We start from the raw sequence: 18,753 nt of genomic DNA, 5'->3' as shown, positions 1-18,753 counted from the left end.
GAAGTGGGTTTTAGTTTCTCTCCCATTATGCTTTGCAAGGCTTGACCTGGCTTCTCTCTCTCTCTGGTGCCAGGGTCTGCTCAGGAGTGTCAGGAAGGGTTGACACGGGTGTGCCAGCCTTTGATGGAGGGGCGACAGCCCACATAACAATCCCCCCCTTCATTTGGGAACTACAAAGAGTGGAACTCTTTGGAACCTTCACAAATGACCAAAACACATGTAAGCAAAGATAAACTGTCCACAAAAGAAAATAGTCAGAAAGACTTTTGGGAGGGTGAAGTAGGTTTCCAGTTCTTGCCACTAGAAAAACTTCCTACTCTATCAAAGCCAAATTAAAAGCAAAAATAGTATTAGGAGCTAAGGGCTGGTCCCTTTTAGGTAACTGTGGAAATGTGCTGGCAAAGTGAAAACTGAATCTTTTTCCTTATGACAGGTATGGGCAGTTATTTCTAACATGCGGGCAGCAATCTACCTTACAAATACAATCTATAATAAAACATTATTCTAAATATCATTAATTAAAATTACATTAAAATGCTTAAATCCTAAGGGAAAATACACACACATACACATCAATACAACAACACAATAATAGTAAATGAAATAAAATACATAATTCTCATGGAGGGAAAGAGGTTAGGCATCTTTCCCTTTAAATCAAATGTCCAATCCGGTAGCGCTAGCAGCTGCAATTGCTTTGCTGCTAGTCAGTCCAGTCCATGTGTAGGCTAGAGTCAAAATTTTTCCAATCAAAGATGAATTTTTATTCCATCACCATCTTGAGTTGGTAGACAGGAAATGCAGCTGTAGGTGATGCAGGTCCACAGCTGTGCAAGAAAAATGCAGTGGAACGGAGGGATCCTGTCCATGCTGGTGAAAGGCGGAAAAGAGTTCAAATCAGAGTCCATAGTCCTTGGGGCTGCAGGAGGTATTTTCCCGGAATACCCAGGCAGGGGAAAGCAGGAAGCATAACAGTTCAAAGCCAACTCCAGGTCAGGAGGTGAATTGCAGTAGCAGCCAGTAGAGGGCGCAGTGTAGACCAAGGTTCCATTGTGGGTACGAGGCAATCAGGTACAGTCTGTTGAATTGTCCCTTTTCCCAGCAGGTGAGGCAGAAAAGGGCAATGACCAAGGCGATCTGGCAGATGAGGATGATCATGATGATGGGGTGCATCTTGAGGTTGAGGCACCGGTAGCATTGCTTGACCATCCTAGGAGGGATTCCCACCATTGGTGATGTCTCGAGTTAGTAGTCTTGGTGGCTAAAGTGGTACCTTTGTGAGTGACGGTCAGGATGGCAGCATCTCCAGCTGCTTTCACTGCTTCCAGGGTTTTCCAAAGAGCAGGATGCAAGAGGAGGTGGTGGAGGGGTTCCATACCAAGTCCCAGGACGACAGGAGAGATATGGGAACTCTTGCTTCGTCCAGAGGAGAGCGGTGTAAGCGAAGACCCATTCATGGATTGAGTACATTTTACAGAAACAGTGATTAAATAATTGTGCCATGGGCTGGATCCGGTGATAACCAATGGCCAAATTATGCTCTTGGGTCACGTCCAAAAGAGCGTTTTTCCTGATCAATTTTTGGTGGGGGCAAGACACAGGTGATGTGCCTCTATGGCTTCACTGTCACAGATGAGGCCTTGTTTCCCCCGGCATTGGCAACTTTGGACATTGACTGTCTGCCAACCCATAGAAGAGAGATCCTAGCCCAGTGGCTAACATAGAGGATGTCTCCGGACTGAGTTAGAAGTCCAAGAAGAACTACAGGGTGAATTTGGAAAAATTCCTGTGGAACTACTGTCGCCACGAACAGGCGGAGCAATCCCGGCTCGATCTTGACATGCAAGAGAGCCTACCAATCAAATAGGGCAGCTTCATTCGGCATGAGGGTTGCCATCATGGACTGCTTTACTTAATGTGGCCCTCAGATTTAGGTCTGATTAGTTCCGTGACTAGGGCCAAATTAATAGAATGAGCCTGCGCACATGCAAGTGCCAGGGAAACGTTCGCTCATTGAGTTCATGGAGTGCTGTACTTCTACAACAATCTCCAGAGGATCTTGGACTGGTTTGGTCAGTCAAGAGGTGGCATCAGTTGCTACTGCCAATTTATTTGTCAGAACTTCATTTTTTTCTACATCCATCAGGGATGCACCCATACCAATTGGGGCTAACCAGATGGATACATTTATTTAGCTGTGTAAGGTATTCTCCCCCCCTCGCGTCCGAGAGCGGGCAAGGTCTTTGTCCCTATTTCCCTTTACCCTGGATCAAACTGGAGGAAGGTTTCTGCCACACCTTCCAAAGCAGGCTCTCCTGAATTGCTCAGTGAGAGTTGTTTGACCACAACTGTTGTGGTGGGGGCTGGAGGTTTGACCTCCGGGGGCTCTTCAGTGGCACAATCCTGAGGATTGTCCGATTGTCCCTTCCATTCCTTAAGCTGGGAACAATGGAAGTACTTGTAGCGGGTTGATCCCCTTTGGGGGATAGCCACTTGGTACACTGCAGGGCTCACTCTTTTTGTGATTGGGACTGGACCTAACCATTTTGCTGACAGGACATGATTTTTCTCCCAAAAGTTCCGGTACATGACCAATTGGCCAATTTCCCATTTCTGTGGGTTGCGAACCCACCCAAGCCGTTTGTCCACGCACCTTTGTGCAGTCCCAAGTTTCTCTGCTACCTGCCTGTGGATAGTAGCAATCTCTTGGACCAACCGGCTCACCCACTCATTGTTTACAACTATTGCATCCAGGTCGCTTGGGAGACTGGTGTCTAGCCACAGACTTTCAGGGAGAACCATTTTCCTCCCAGTCATTACCTGGTGGGGAGAGTACCCGTGCATAGCTTTTGTCCCTCGGATTGCCATAAGGACTATAGGGAGCTTCTCATCCCAGTCCCTTCCAGAGGACTTTACCATTTTCCGTAATGCTTCCTTTAGTGTACGGTTGGTTCGCTCAATTCCACCCGAGGATTGGGGGTGAGCGGCTATGTGGAACCTCTGCTTAATGCCCAAAGCGCGGCAGAGTTCCTGAGTGACCTCGCCGATGAAATGGCCACCCGAATCTGAGTCTATTACTCGCGGAAGACCAAATCTACTGAAGATGTTGTTAAACAACAACCTTGCAGTGGTGGCTGCAGTGTTGTTCCTGCAAGGAAAAGCCTCAATCCATTTGCTGAAGGGGTCCACTGCCATGAGGCAGTAACGGTTGCCTCGGGGGGTGGTAGGTAATGGCCCAATAAAGTCAATCTGAAGGCGAGCCCATGGACCTTCAATGCGCTGGTGCTGGATGGCAGCTTTAGGACCTGAAGGGTCCGCATTTACCATAGCGCAGGCAAGGCAGTTGTTGACCCACTGCTCTATGTCCTGGCGCATGGCTGGCCACCAGCCTGTTTCCTTAACCCGTTCCAGGGTGATGTCCTTACCCCGGTGCCCTTGCTCATGGGCAAATTGGATCAAGTCTCCCCGAACTTCAGAGGGGACTAGCCAGTGGAGCTGTTCAGAGGAATCTTTGGCCCAAATGATTCCATCCTGTGTCACAATTTGGTACTTCCCTGTTGGATCCCTGCCTGCTTCCATTAAGTCCTTGACCTGTGTGTCTCCTTCCTGCAACGTAGCAAGGTCCAGGAGAGGGGTGATTGCTTGCTTGGCCTTGCGAGTGACTATGGGCTGAATGGGCGGGAGAGTGTGAGATTCCAGGAAGGGCCCCCCTGGGTCCATCAGAGCAGCCTCTTTCGCAAGAGCGTCCGCTCTGTTATTCCAGACACAAATGTCTGACGCATTCTTCTGGTGCCCCTTAACATGTGCAACCCAGGTAGGAGCAGTTCGATTTTGAATGAGCTCTGCAATGCGCAGCCATTTGGCGAGGTGAGAGATGGGTTTCCCATCTGAGGTTTTGCATCCATTTCTGAGCCAAATGGGGAGCCAGACTGTGGCTGTCTTGGCGACCCAGTCAGAGTCCGTGTAGACTGTCAGGGGACAGTCTGGAGCTTCGAACCCCAAGATCTCTTGGAGAGCTGTCACTTCAGCAGCTTGGCTGGAGTGAGGACGGGCAATGCCAGAAAGAAAGAAGGAGTCATGGACTCGGATTGCTCCATAGCCCGTTCTAGGAGAGCCATTCACATGTTGGGATGACCCGTCACAGAACCAACATGCAAAGCCTTGCAGTTGTGCTTCTGCTAGGGGGGCACCCCAAGAGACTGGCCAGTCCATGGACTCTACCACAGGAAGAGGGCACTCGTGCTGCTCACCCTTGACAATGAGTCCATAGGGGGCAGGGCACTCTCTCTGTTCCTTTTTAAAGTCTACGCCCCGATTGACTAGAGCGAGGGTCCATTGTGCTATGCGAGTGTTAGTCACCTGGCCGTTCTGGATGCGTCCAGAGATGATGTACTTTAAAGGGGTATGGGTAGACTGAACAATGACCTTCGCACCACCAATGATGAATTCCCAGTGTGTCAGCGCCCAGACTAGAGCCAAACATTCCTTCTCACAAGGACTGAACTTGGCCTCTACGGGGCTGAAATTCCTGGAAGCATAGGCTACTACACGGGCTGTACCTGCCTGGTTTTGACTTAAGGTTGCACCCATGCTTAAGTCTGATGTGGCAAGTTGGACATAGAAAGGTTTTCCAATGTCCGGATGAGCAAGCGCAGGGGCACTAACAAGACTACGCTTAAGCTCTGCAAAAGCCTCCTGCTGTTTGGGGCCCCATTCCCACTTGGCATCCTTCTTGAGGAGCTGGTACAGAGGCCGAGCCTTTTCTGCAAAAGACTCTATAAAATCCCTGGAAAAGTTAAACATTCCCAGGAGAGCACGTAGAGTATGCGTGTCGGTGGGGGCAGGGAGCTTAGCGATGACTTCCACCCGCTGAGAGTCAGGGGTCCTTCCTTCAGTACCTAGGGAAAGACCCAGGTATTTTACCTCCTTCTGTACTAGCTGAGCCTTCTCACGGCTAGCTTTAAAGCCTTTCTCTTGAATGATAGACAGCACTTCCTGTGTGATTTCTCGTGTACACTCTTCCGTGTCAGAATGGACCAACACGTCATCTACATATGAAAGCACGTGGTTCCTAGACTCTGGCCTGAGCTTCTCCCACATTTGCATGACATGTGCATGGCAAATGCTAGGGCTAGAGTGAAATCCCTGGGGAGTACGTTTAAAAACATATTGCTGGCCGCGAAATGTGAAGGCAAACTTGTACCAACATGACTCGTGCAGCTTGATTGAATGAAAGGCATTTGCCAGATCAATGACACTGTACCACTTAGACCCTGCAGCTATGGCTGCCAAGATCTCATTGTATTTTGCAACAACAGGCGCTACTTGTGGGGTGGCCGCATTAAGCGCTCTAAAATCCACTGTCATTCGCCAAGTCACCCCGTCTGCTTTAAGAACGGGCCAGAGAGGAGCATTGCATATGGACTGCATAGGTGTTATGACATCCCATTTTAGCAAGCCCTCGATAGTCTTGCCAATACCGACCTCTGCCTCTGCAGGGTACCGGTACTGCCGTTGGGGAGGGGGGTCTTTCCCCTCAATGAGCACGCAGGCGCCTCGCACCAACCCACATTCTGCCTTGTCCCTTACCCAGATGTCAGGAAACTCCTGTACCCAGGGGTCAGTGGACAAAGGTGCTAGGGGAAGGGGGGCCTTGAGGGCTGCGCAACGGTGGATGGCAGACACCTCTGTGGGGCCATCTTTTAGGCTCCAAAGGAAGCCATTTGCCAGATCCATGGTTACCTTGTGGCGGCGGAGGAAGGGCATTCCGAGAATGCCATCATCCTCTCCCTGGTTCTCGCAAGCCTCGATCCGAGTTGTGAGTTTCCCTACCGTGAGAGGGATGTCCTGCCAGACTTTGGCTCGGTGGGTTCCTCCTCCAAAGCCAGCAAGTGCTCGGGCTTCTGAAGTGGGAGTTCCCATGGCTGCAAGCCTGGGGTGGAGGATATCAAGAGAAGCCCCTGTATCCACCAGGAGGGAGGCGGAAAGAGAGTTCCCGGAGGTCCCGACGCCCGCCTTGACCGTCGGTCTCCCCCAAGTGTCAGGCACAAGCTTTGCCATTACACCCAGTGGGAGATCTCTGGACCTCGGGCACCCCTATTCTGACCCCCCCATGGCTTCTGGAAAGCCAGGGTAGTATGGAAAAGGATTTTCCGGGTCCTGCAAAGAGGCAACCGGCTGTGCGCCAGCAGCTGGTGCTGGTAGGGCTCTCATCAGGTCCGTGTAGGCCTGGATCATGACTTCTAGAGGCTGTTGGTCAAACTGCCGCATGTCCTGACCCATCTCCTTCAGACGAAACCAGAACCAGTTCCGGACTGATTTTCTGGCTGCCTCTGCAGGAGGGAGGCTGGCTGGAGCCATAGGAGCTGACGGCTGAGCAGGAGCTGGAACCGTGTTCCTGGGGAGCGGGGATGGGCGGGGACCGAAGGGGTTATTTGGGGAGAGGCCATTGCCAGGAGCAGCAGCAGGGCGCTCAGGACCAGGTTTGGCTCCTCCCTTGTTTCCCCCTCGATAGCCACTCCCTTTTGCAGAAAGATCCCAGGGCTGCTTGTCACTTCCTCCATTCCACTTGTGGGTGGAATGAGGGCCGTTGTTGGCGTAGGTGACTGCCTGCACCGGTTCCTGTGGGCTTTTCTTGGGATGTTTGACCTGAGAACCTCGAGCATGGGCCGCCTCACGGAAAAGGTCGCCAGCAAGCCGTACCTTTTCTTCCAGCGCATACCAAGCAATGTTGGTCGGGTCAAACATGCCTATAGCAATTTTTGTTCGGGTGTTGAGACCATTGTAGAATGGTGTCTTAAAATTGTCTACATTAAAGTTCCATATACCCTCACCATTTGCCTGAACCTTTTCAGCTAACTGCGCAAGGAAGCACTTGCGGCTTGAATAGCTTTCAGGGTTCTCATCAGGGCCTTGCTTGTCAGTGAGGAACAGTAGCTCCGCTGATTGGCCCGGCCAAAGCAATTTGGCTATTTCCCGGGCCCAATTCATTGGACCTAACTGTGCCATATTACGTTGGAGTAGGCCATTCCGTAAGGCTTGTGCGTCTGGTCCAGTAGCACACACCCTTACCAATTGGCATAGATCCTCCCCGCTGGCAGTGGGGTACTGCTCTAGGGTTGTACACAGCCATTGAACACCAGTGTCCCTACTGAGAGGGCCCAACTGGTCACCAATAGCCTTCGCTTCATGAGGCTTCCAAATCATGACTCTCTCCTGGTTTGTAACCTCGACACGGCCATTTGCCATGTGTCTCCGGACTGTCTCATGCTGGACGGGATGGACCGGAGTGGGGGTTTCCGTCCAATCAGGGTTGATTGGCAGATGTGAGACAGCCTCTGCTGGCAGTACCTGCTCGGTGTGAGACAGGTCTGGCAGGGCAGGGAGCGTCTCGGGGTGAACAGTTGCAATGAGAGCAGTCTGAAGCCCCAATTTTTGCTTCAGACCTTCAATTTCATGGCGGCACGCATCATGGCTTATGGCTGAGACTTGTGCTGCTTTTTCCCTAGCCAGAAATTGTGCTGCACTCTGTGCCTGATCATGCAGCTTGCCCAATTCTTTCACCCTAGCTGAGGCCTCTTCCGCTCTCAGAAGAGCCTGTTGGCACTGGAGATCTTTCTCCTGTACCAGATTTGCATAGTGGTTTTTGTCCACCAGCAAGTCAAACTTCTCTCCTTGCAACTGTTCTATTTTTCGGTGGAGCTTGCTAATTACAGCATCCCGCTCCCCGATTTCTCTCTCAAGATCTTTTCCCAGGGACTCAAGGCGAGCTTCCCTATCAGAGAGCTTGAGTGCATACTCGCGCTCCTGATTTTCCAGTGCTAGTTGGAGGTCCTGTTCCAAACTTACCGACGCTGTTTGGAGTTCTCTAATCTGTGCCACACTGTCCTGCAGCGCAGTGTAGAGACCCCAGGCAGCGTGGGTACTCACACTTCCCAGTTTCAGCCTCCTGGAGTCACAGTATGACTGAAAAGTCTCTGTAAGTTTCTCCAGGGGATTTGGATCTTTAAAGAACCCAGGTTTCCAGGGGTTGCGCCCCTTTGACATGACCCACTTGGTCAGCTGGTCTACCCTGTCCTTGCTCTGAAAGGCTTCAGCAAGAACAATCTTTGCAGCCATCTCTTATGGCAGCAGTTACCCAAACACTCAAAGAGATAGGGGAAATCCTACAGGCAACGCACCCAAGAATTAACCCAGAGATTGCTGGCACCGAGCTCCGGTATGCAGCAAAAGAAAGACCAGGCCTGTGTCCTCTGTCTCTGCAGAATGATCACAGCCTGCACCAACCCTGATTCACGGTATATACAGCACATGAACAGGAGGAAACTAAAGGGGGGGGGGGGTTGGCACGGTGTCCTTTCTTGCCCTGCACTTAACGGGAGTGCCCGAAGTCAGGAGGAGCACCTGCAAACCTCGACTGATTCACGGTATCTACAGCTCGCAATCAGAAGAGGAGGAAGAGGAGCCCTAATTCACGGTATATACAGCACATGAAAGGGCAAACCTCAGCTCTGCCTTAGTGAAGGTCAGATGCGTGAGGGCGGGGTTCCCTATCACACGCTACCGTGGTGGGAGGCACCCTGTGGGTCTGAAAGATGCAATGTGGGGTCCCCACAGAGCGACAGTCAAAACCCACAACAAATTCCAAGTGAACACCGTTTTAGCCCATGGCCAGCAGGCTTTGCAGTACTAAAGGGAAGGAGAGGAACGGAAAACAGCCCACCCAGAATTCACACAACAGCAATTGGCAAACACACTCACACAACAAAAGCCACTAGTTCAACTCAGAGACTTTTCCCCTACGTCACCGAGGTTTTAAACCGAGGTAGTTGCGCGTCTGCTTTTACCACGGAATAAAAGCCCTGGGGCAATTGCCCGCGTGATCCACCAGATCTGTTACGCCAAATGCGTGTCTGTGAGGACACGTGTCTAAATTTAGTTGTGGGGAATCAGCTAGTAGAGCCAGCAAGAGGCAGCGTGGCGTAACGTGGGACCTTGTATTGCACAGTTTACTGGGTAATTATGTCACTGAGATAGAACCAAGGCAGACAATGATCTAAACATGAAAGGATTTTATTAACACACACACTAATTAGACAAAAGACAACACATGCGTACTCTAGCAAAGAAATGTACATTCCTAGCCACTAGCATACAAGGAACAGGCTTATAGGGGAAGAACCTATACTAAGGGTTGATTGGAAGTGATATCTACCTGTCTTCTGGGTGGAGCGGAGTTCCGGAGGTCCAGGGAAGCAATTTGGGGCGACGGACGAGGGACCAAGACGAACGTCGGACAGAGTTTCTGTAGCCTGGAAACTGACTGCACTTTGTGGCTGTGGGAGCCCAATATTTAAAGGAAATTTGTGACCTGAGGTGATAGGGGGCAGATCCTATCTTGTCCAGGGCTTGGACAAAGAGTTTGATGGCCAGTAACGACTGTAGCCAGGTCCCAACAAAGAAATGGGTTGTTGAGACAAAGAAACTAGCTGCTGGGAATATGAAGAAATATTTCCTGTCTAGAAGGGCTGATGGCCCATTTCTGGCAAATCCTGGATGATTGCTTGTGCCTGGGGATAGTGGTAAGGGAAAAGACAAAGACCAAATCTTGGATTAGATTTGGTGTTGAAAAAGAGTGGCCAGTTCCCTTTACAAGACAATGTGCTTGGCTGGCTGGAGGGGAGTCTTGGGTGGGGTGCCTTTGTCTCTCTGTACTTGCCAGGTGTGCTGACAAACTCCTCTTTTGTTTGCAAGCAAGTCGGTTGGGGGAAGCCTAACTCCAAGTCCTGCTTCAGAGCCAGAAGTGGGTTTTAGTTTCTCTCCCATTATGCTTTGCAAGGCTTGACCTGGCTTCTCTCTCTCTCTGGTGCCAGGGTCTGCTCAGGAGTGTCAGGAAGGGTTGACACGGGTGTGCCAGCCTTTGATGGAGGGGCGACAGCCCACATAACATTATCTGGTGGAATGAGCTCCCAAAGGAGATCAGGGCCCTGACAAAAGTTGAACAGTTCTGCAGGGCCCGCAAAAGGAGCTCACCACTTCCCATGCCCCCCCCCCCCCCCGAGCCTCCCTCCTATGGCACTCACTACAATTCCGCCCAACCCACTAGGCTATCAGTATGAGTTAATTTAATATTTTCCATCTTTTTTGACTGTTATGTTGCTTGTTGTTATCACTTCATTATTGTTAATCTAAGTTATCTGTATTGTTTCTGTTTTATGTGAACTGCCTGAGCCTTCAGTATATAAATATAATGATAAATACACTTAAGAGTGCTGCATTGTTTTTGTGCCTTTCATCTTGTGTTTTGTATGTTTTGGTAGAGTTTAGTGGCATCACAAAGGCCTACAGTTGTCATGGAATATGGATTGGCTCTTTCTATGTCAAAAAAGAGGACATAACTAGAATGATTGGTGGATGTCTTTTTAACATATTTATTAATGATCTAGATGAGGGGGTGGAAGGACTACTCATCAAGTTTGCAGATGACACCAAATTGGGAAGACTGGCAAATACTCCGGAAGATAGAGACAGAGTTCAACGAGATCTGAACACAATGGAAAAATGGGCAAATGAGAACAAGATGCAATTTAATAAAGATAAGTGTAAAGTTCTGCATCTGGGTCAGAAAAATGAAAAGCATGCCTACTAGATGGGGGATACACTTCTAGGTAACATTGTGTGTGAACGAGACCTTGGGGTACTTGTGGATTGTAAACTGAACATGAGCAGGCAGTGTGATGCAGTGGTAAAAAAGGTGAATGCCATTTTGGGCTGTATTAACAGGGACATCACATCAAAATCACAAAATGACATAATCCCATTGTATACGGCACTGGTCAGACCACACTTGGAGTACTGTGTGCAGTTCTGGAGGCCTCACTTCAAGAAAGACGTAGATAAAATTGAAAGGATACAGAGGAGAGCGACGAAGATGATCTGGGGCCAAGGGACCAAGCCCTATGAAGATAAGTTGAGGGACTTGGGAATGTTCAGCCTGGAGAAAAGGAGGTTGAGAGGAGACATGATAGCCCTCTTTAAGTATTTGAAAGGTTGTCATTTGGAGGATGGCAGGATGCTGTTCCCATTGGCTGCAGAGGAAAGGACATGCAGTAATGGGTTTAAACTACAAGTACAATGATATAGGCTAGATATCAGGAAAAAAAATTCACAGTCAGAGTAGTTCAGCAGTGGAATAGGCTGCCTAAGGAGGTGGTGAGCTCCCCCTCACTGGCAGTCTTCAAGCAAAGGTTGGATACACACTTTTCTTGGATGCTTTAGGATGCTTAGGGCTGATCCTGCGTTGAGCAGGGGGTTGGACTAGATGGCCTGTATGGCCCTTTCCAGCTCTATGATTCTATGTCATGGACTCCAGTGCAGTTGCTATGTTTACAGTTCCTTGAAGTAAGATTTGTTTTGCCATTTTTCTTCTGGGATAGTTTAGTCAATACATTAAGGCTCAGCCAGCATCAGCAGGGCACTGATGTAGCTGGATCTTTGGACAGAGCTGTTAAATGACTTCGAGGACAAATAAAAAGTGAACTTGGCTCACACTCTCTAATTTTGTAGAATTGGCATCCTAATCTTAAACACACTGCTTTATCAGAAAGGAGGGCATACTGATTTTTATTAACTTTACTGAGAATGATTTCTACTAAGGTTTGTGCTTAGCATTGTATTCTAACCCATCTACAAACATGTGTGAACATAAGAACAACAACAGATGGGTAGACCCAACATATTCTGAAAAAAGATATCAAATAGATATGTAAGGCTGCAGGATGAATAAATTAAGGCAATCATAAAATGTAACAAGTTGCTGCAGAATATATTTCAAAGAGTTATGGCAATTGTAAGTTGATGATCAGAAGACAACTGCCAAAACCATATGTTTTCCTTCACGAACAATAAAAGAACAGTAATTACTGACAGAGATGCGATCCTTTGGATGCATTTATCAACTCATTCTGCAAAGCTAAAATAAGATTAAGCTGAAAAAAATCATTTTCTGAGTTGCAGGGGGTTCATAATAAAGAATACTGTGCAATTACCAGTGCATTTGTAGAGGCTGAGACAAAGAAATCAGTAGAAGTGATGAGTTAAAAATCCATGACAACATTGTGTACCACTGAGAGGAAAATCAGGTGAGGACAAGATCATAGAGATAATCTGTGATGATATAATAGTGTTAATAACTCATAGGGTTGTAAGGATCATACCACTCCAGCCTTGTTCCATCTACACTGGCTTCCACTTAGCTTTTGGTCTCAATTCAAGGTCCTGGTACTGACCTTTAAAGCTCTCTATGACTTTGAACCAACATACCTTAAGGATCACCTCCTCCCATATGAGGATACTGGCCATTTAAACCTTTGCTGGCTGAGGCTTCTCTCACTTCCAGGGTGCATGGAAGGGAGGCATAGCCAGCTGACATCACTTCATGGTACCTTGAAGCCTGAAAAATATTTCAGTGTTACCTCCATAGTTAAAATTTTGAAAAAGTTGTCTGCAGTCATTTTTCTGATCAACTACTGTTCTGGAGGCAAGCAGGGAGGAAGTGCATATCTCCTCTGATTTCCCTTGCTGGACACCCTTTATATTCTGTACAATTATGCATACTGAAGATCTTGCATATTCCAACAGACGTCGCCGTAAGTTGGCTTTGACTTGGATGACACTTTACACATAAAAATACTCATGTACTTGGTCTTTATTAATTTTTTTTGGGGGGGGCATATCATGTAAAACATTTGCCAACATTAATCTTTAATAATTAGCCATTTATGGGCAGTAAACTGTCTATTGCTTCATCGCTACAATCAGGCAAAATGTCAGAACATGCAGTGTATTTTTAAGCCATCATTCATATGCTGTAAAGACCAACACAAGAAAGGATTCTGTTTGCCTTTCCCCCTCCTTACCTTGCCCTGAGACAACATTCATTAAATAAAAAAAAGCAAATAAAGTTCCCCAAAGAACCCTAATAAAGCCAAAGAAAAAAGACAAAGGAGAGAAAAGCACCATCCATTGCAAGCAGCAGGTGGGGCTTATGACAGGCTTTGTTTGCAAATGATAACAATTAGAGGTAATTTTTCATTCTGGGGGGGGGGCAGGCATTAAGAGGCAGAAAGAACGCGGCACTGATAGGGAAGCAAGCGGTGTGAGTGTGTATAAAAGTTAGACAGAATGATACAGAGGCAGAGAGATTTCCCCAGTGTCTTATTTAATCCCAGGTCGACAACCTAACACGAATGTAGGGAGCTAGGTAGTTTCTTCTCATCCCATTGAGTGAGATCTAATTGTGTCTGTTCTGTCTGTTGGCAGATGCAGTTTCTACATAACAACAGCCCCGAGACAGAACTGCTTGATTAATGCCTCCAGCTGTCATATGCCCCATTATCTGTGCATTTGCATAGCTTAATGGTTTAGGACAGGGGAGAGAGGATGCTTAATTTAATGTTTAGCAGGCCCTTGATAGCTGAATAATTTAAGAACTGTCAAGGGAGGTCAGTTCTACAGCAATACAGTAAGGCAGCTATAATTTCTGCATATCATTAAAATTCTCAGGCTTTATTTTTTAAAAAGCAAAAGAACAACAATGTCTAAAAGGAAGTATCCCTTTTCTTTTAACCATTTTCTTCATGTGTTACCAGCTAATAGCTTTTGGACAAGCCTGTCAGTATGTTTATTTAAGGCAGCCTTTCAGGAAAGAGTTAATAGTCCAGCCTCATCTCTCCCCCCACCCCACCCGCAGCACGACCAATTTGCTGAAGGGGAGAAATACAGAATTTACTTAAATTCCACTAACAACTCAACATGCTTTGAACAGGAAACACTCTCAGTTTCATTAGATACTAATGAATATTATTAAGCTAATCTGCCATTTGTTTTCTAATTATGTGTCACAAGGCACCACAGTGGCAGCTGGGGCAGCTGCCAGAGTACATTTATTTTATGCCTTCACTGTGCTTCCTGACTGAATGTAGCAGGGAATGATTAGGAGCTGAAAAGGGATAACAAGAGCTGTCTAGGAACATCTCCTTTCAACTCAGCACTGCCTTGATCACATTACTATCTTCACCTCAGGCTCTGTTTGTGCCTGTGAAATGGGTATAATCATAGCTAATCTCAACATGTGGTGCACATGTTAAGGGATGTGTATGTGTGTATATGCAGAGAGAAAGGTGACTCCCTGGCATGATATATATGGGTAACATACAGTTGGAAATAGGGTTGCCAGCTCTAGGTTGGGAAATATCTGAAGACTGTGGGAGTGGAGGGGAAAGGGTGGGATTTGGGGTGGTGGAGCCATCTCAATGAGTATAATGCTATGGAGTCCACCCTCCACTGATCAGTCCACTGATCTATAAAACCAGGGGATCCCCAGGTCATCTGTCATCCCTAGTTGGGAACATGTGATGGTTTCCCAACATATGAGGTGTTTTACTGGATTCATGATGCATCTTTTATTTTACGGTGTTTTACCCTGTCTTTCCTACAATTGGAGAAGGCTCACAATATAATTGAAATTTAATGCATATTCTCATAGATTGCATAGCACTTTGTCCCCTAGGGGAGGAGAGAGAAATTGGTCCTATACTGTTAGCCTTAGCCATAAACTAGATTTTGCTGAGAGTTGCCTGGTGGAAGATTGTTGTAGAAACCACTGGTCACTTTTCTGCACCAAGGCTCTTTCCTTTGGAGGAATCTCTGCCAGAGAAACAGGTAGGGGTATGATTAGATCAGGCATCTCTCAGTTGGCTGGTTTGCAGACAGCTGGTTTTATTTCCGGAGGAGGAGGAGTTGGTTCTTATATGCTGCTTTGCTCTACTGAAGGAGGCTCAAAGCGTCTTACAGTTGCCTTCCCTTTCTTCTCCCTTGGTAATTTCTTCCTTCCTCTTTTTACTCCTTTATAACATTCCAATATGTGACCCGCTCATCTGCATTCCTTTGCAGTAGCTATCTCATTTCATTCCAGTGTCAGGAACTGAGTTTCTCAATTGCTAGATTTCAGAGAAAGGGGGAGTGAGCAATTCTAAATTCTTGGCTACGAATCTATCATTCCCCTTGTGGGTCCTACTCTGGCAGTTAAGGCTTGCAGTTTAGTAAAGGTTTGATGATGAGTGGTGACTGTTTCAAAAGGAGCAAGCACACAGAGATTACTAAGAGATTTGCTAGCTTCTTTTCTTTTTTTCCCCCTTAAGGTTGAAATTGATGAAGTTCTCTCTGCATGTTCTGAATCAACAGATTGGAACAGCAGCTGGCACCAGAACATTAAGGTTTTCTCAGAGGTAAAACTCCAGGGAGTCTATAAAAGTATAGGAAAGAGGAGAAAGAGGTGATGTCAGGGAAAGAGGATGTGACAGGGAGTCTGATTTCAAAATGTGTCCAAAACAGATTTATCTGGCTTGGACCATGTAGGAATTAAAAGAACTGAGCATACATAAATTAAGTTAACAGGGATTTGTTGACTCTTACAGACTATGATTGCTGTACAGTTACAGTTAAGGTAGTTAAAGAGTGACAATAAGTTATATTTTTACAGCTTCTAGGGAAAAGATTAGAATAAAATTGTGATCTATCTTGTTGTCCTATGTACTGCACTAAGAACTGGAGGTAGTTATAGTGCATCTTGTCAGTAGCATCACACAAAGAAATCACACCTAGGGATACTCTATGCAAATAAAAGAGTGGGCCTATGGATTTACAAGCTTTTCCAGTTCTCAATGTTGCATTTTATGGGACAAGACAAACATGCTGAACTTGGGGCACCGTAAAAACAGATTAAACCTTCCCTCAGAAACTAGGCTTAGTGGGAGCATCGTAGTTCTTTCCTCCTGACACTTGCTGTAAGACATGTGCGTGACTGTTGCTGCCTAATGATCACGTGTTAGATACTTTTGTTGAGCAGACAGATTGTGCAAGGAATAGGGGTAGTCAGAAATGCTATGGAAGGATTGGCTGCACTCCTTGGTGTGGTTTCCCAACTGGAACTATACAAGACAAACTGATCATATTAGGATCACTACCTAGCACCTGTTGCATTTCAACACACAACAGGCTTTACTACTAGTCTTTTATAAAACTGTTCACTGAAATATTTGGGAAGACCTCATACAAATGAAAACAGATTAAGGGCTGAAAACAACATTTGAGAGCATGTCCCAAGTCAAAAGCATACTAGACTCAGGTATGATAGCTCTGCTTTTGAGCTAGCTTTCAGACTTGGTTTAGATAATTAGTTTTCTTGTGAGATCATTGTTCCCATGTTAATCGTGTGTTCCCCTGTTAATTTCACTATCACTAGGTGAGAAAAGTGGTTTGTTGATCCACGTGAATTCACAAGCTCACAGCCCTGTATAAAATCTTATCTTTAAAGAGGCTGGTTAATGTTCTTGATATGTTGGAGGTGCTCCAAAATATTTACTTCTGTAGAAAACAATGTAGAGCAGACTGCATGAGAAACACCTATAAATCAAAAATAAAAGAAAAATGTATCACACCTGGCAGGACATACCATTTCCAAGTGTTTGTATTATTTGTACTTCTATTTCTATCAAGACAGCAAAGATACACGGCTTAAAAGGAAGTCTGAGGAAGGGAATCTACACATGCTAACATAAATCAGCTCAGTAATTCAGATTGGCACATATGGTACAGTAACAGTGCTCACAGCTCAGAGACTAACTAATGGAAGGCCATATGTGCTGTTGCAATATCAAAATGCTATGGGACTTGGTTTAAGGCTCTGCTGTGGCCTTGGCTCCGAACTTCCATTGCTGTTATTGGTGTGTATCTCTCTGTAACAACATTATTTCTTCCAACATGATGTTTTGCTTTGATTGCTTTGCACCAATGGTACTTTCTTGTAGTTTGGAATTAAAAAAAATGTTTTACTTATTTTTGTTTTCTATTGTTTTGAGTGCATTTTAATAAATTCTGCTAATTATACCAGAGTTAGAAACATAAGATTATTATTGGAATGGGTCCACCTAATCCGTCAGTTTTCTAGATGGTTCTAGGATGGCCTGGGTTAATCCATGAAGCAAACCATTCTTCTTTGAGCTATATTTTATCTCCCCTCATCACATCCCCTTATTACATTATTACAACTTTGCTACTTCTTAAGACATGCTGTACAAACGAGGAGCAGAGTATGAATTACAGATATATTGCTTATCTTTGAACACGGACAGTGTATGATGGCTAATTTTAGTTGACCAACTGTTCTCCATTAATTGGTTTAATGCTTTTAAAAGCAATCTAAATTAGCCAATATGAATCCTGTAAGTTAATTTATGCAATGTGGGAAGAAAATATTCCTTTTGTTTATCTTGAACCCACTGCAAATTTCTTTTGTTGGATTACCCCTCCCCAAATTATTACTTTATAAGAAACATGGAGCTACTGTTTATATATTGTATACTCAAAGCACTGATTATGTAGGAAGGGCCATACTTAGCCATGGTATTCTGTTTCTTGCTGGGAAACCTGTCAGTAGAAATGAAACTGTATATGAATTTCATATTTCCTAATAGATTAATGTTGCCCACATTGGATGACTTTACTGTGTAATGGAATATTCTATAGGTATATCATTTTTATTCTATTAAAACATTAATCCATTAAAATAATATATACATATATTTAAAATGAGCAATTAACATAGCTCAGAAAACTACAAAATGACTGCAGCACAGTGACACTGACATGGAAGAATTCAGCATGCACCCAGTAACAGTAATTCAAATGAGTGAATTAAACTTGGCATGTTAAAAATGGAAGCCTTGACACCTGGTGAACAGATCTATGAAGGTAATTCCACAGATTAGGCACCATGACTTTGTAACAGGGCAGCCACTAAAGATGTTAATAAGTAGACATTTTCATATGGAAGTAAATATCTTTCAAGTTATATACTCTTTAGAGCTTTGTAAGTCAAAGCCATTACTTGACTCAGAAATGTTCTAGGAAACAATTTAAAAACTATAAGCTTGTGTGAGAGATGATCTGTTCTACGTATTAATAGCCAATAACTGAGTTCCAGAGAACACTTGTTGTATGTTGATTAAAGTGTCAGAGGACAGCTGGGGTCAAATCCCCACTCAGCCTTAAAGATGCCCTGGGTGAGTCACACACTTAGCTGCTTCACATGGTAACACGGGAGAAGGGAAAGCCATATATGCCACACTGAGATTCTAGGGGAAATATTGGTTGAAGTTTCCACATGCTTTCCTTAGGTGACACTTTGAAGAGAGTGCTATAATAGTCTAAACACTGATTCTCTTCCTAGTAACTTGGCAAATAACAGATTTCAGCCACCAAATTACATTATATGAGAGCATTTCCCAGGTGTGCTCATATGTTTTTTGTAGCACATTACAACGCCTAGTGTTTATGTAGACTTTGGACTGGTCACTGAATGGACACTGATATCATAAACATTTCCCAGCTCTAGTGAATTTTTCTTAGCTGGAATAATAAAAGTTCATACAATTTGTGTGGCAAGTCCTCAAATTATCCCTTGAATATATTTTAAGGGTATCCTGCTTTTTCCCCCAATGGGGACCCCAAGCAGCTTACTTCACTCTTCTTTCTTCCATGACTGGCTCAAAGTCATCCAACAAGCTTCCATGTCAGAGTGGACTGCAATACATACTAAGAATTTTCTGCAAGGTGAGGAATAGAAATGTAAATATTGGAACAAGCCCTTTTGAAGCTCATTCCCCCCCCAAAAGAAAGAGTTTAAACATTGTT

General features: G+C 45.5%; 1 long non-coding RNA gene across 1 annotated transcript in view; it reads left to right on the top strand.

The window, feature by feature from the left end:
- Positions 1 to 15,212: 15,212 nt before the first annotated feature.
- The window catches only part of LOC143841819 (uncharacterized), a 33,972-nt gene continuing 30,431 nt past the window's right edge, over positions 15,213 to 18,753 (top strand). Inside the window, exon 1 of the long non-coding RNA XR_013232865.1 lies at positions 15,213 to 15,287. This is a non-coding gene — a long non-coding RNA (uncharacterized LOC143841819). The remainder of the gene's footprint in view (positions 15,288 to 18,753) is intronic.

The sequence above is a fragment of the Paroedura picta genome, chromosome 7 (assembly GCF_049243985.1).
Source record: "Paroedura picta isolate Pp20150507F chromosome 7, Ppicta_v3.0, whole genome shotgun sequence".
Classification (NCBI taxonomy): Eukaryota; Metazoa; Chordata; class Lepidosauria; order Squamata; family Gekkonidae; genus Paroedura; species Paroedura picta.
This window is presented reverse-complemented; position numbering and strand designations above follow the sequence as displayed.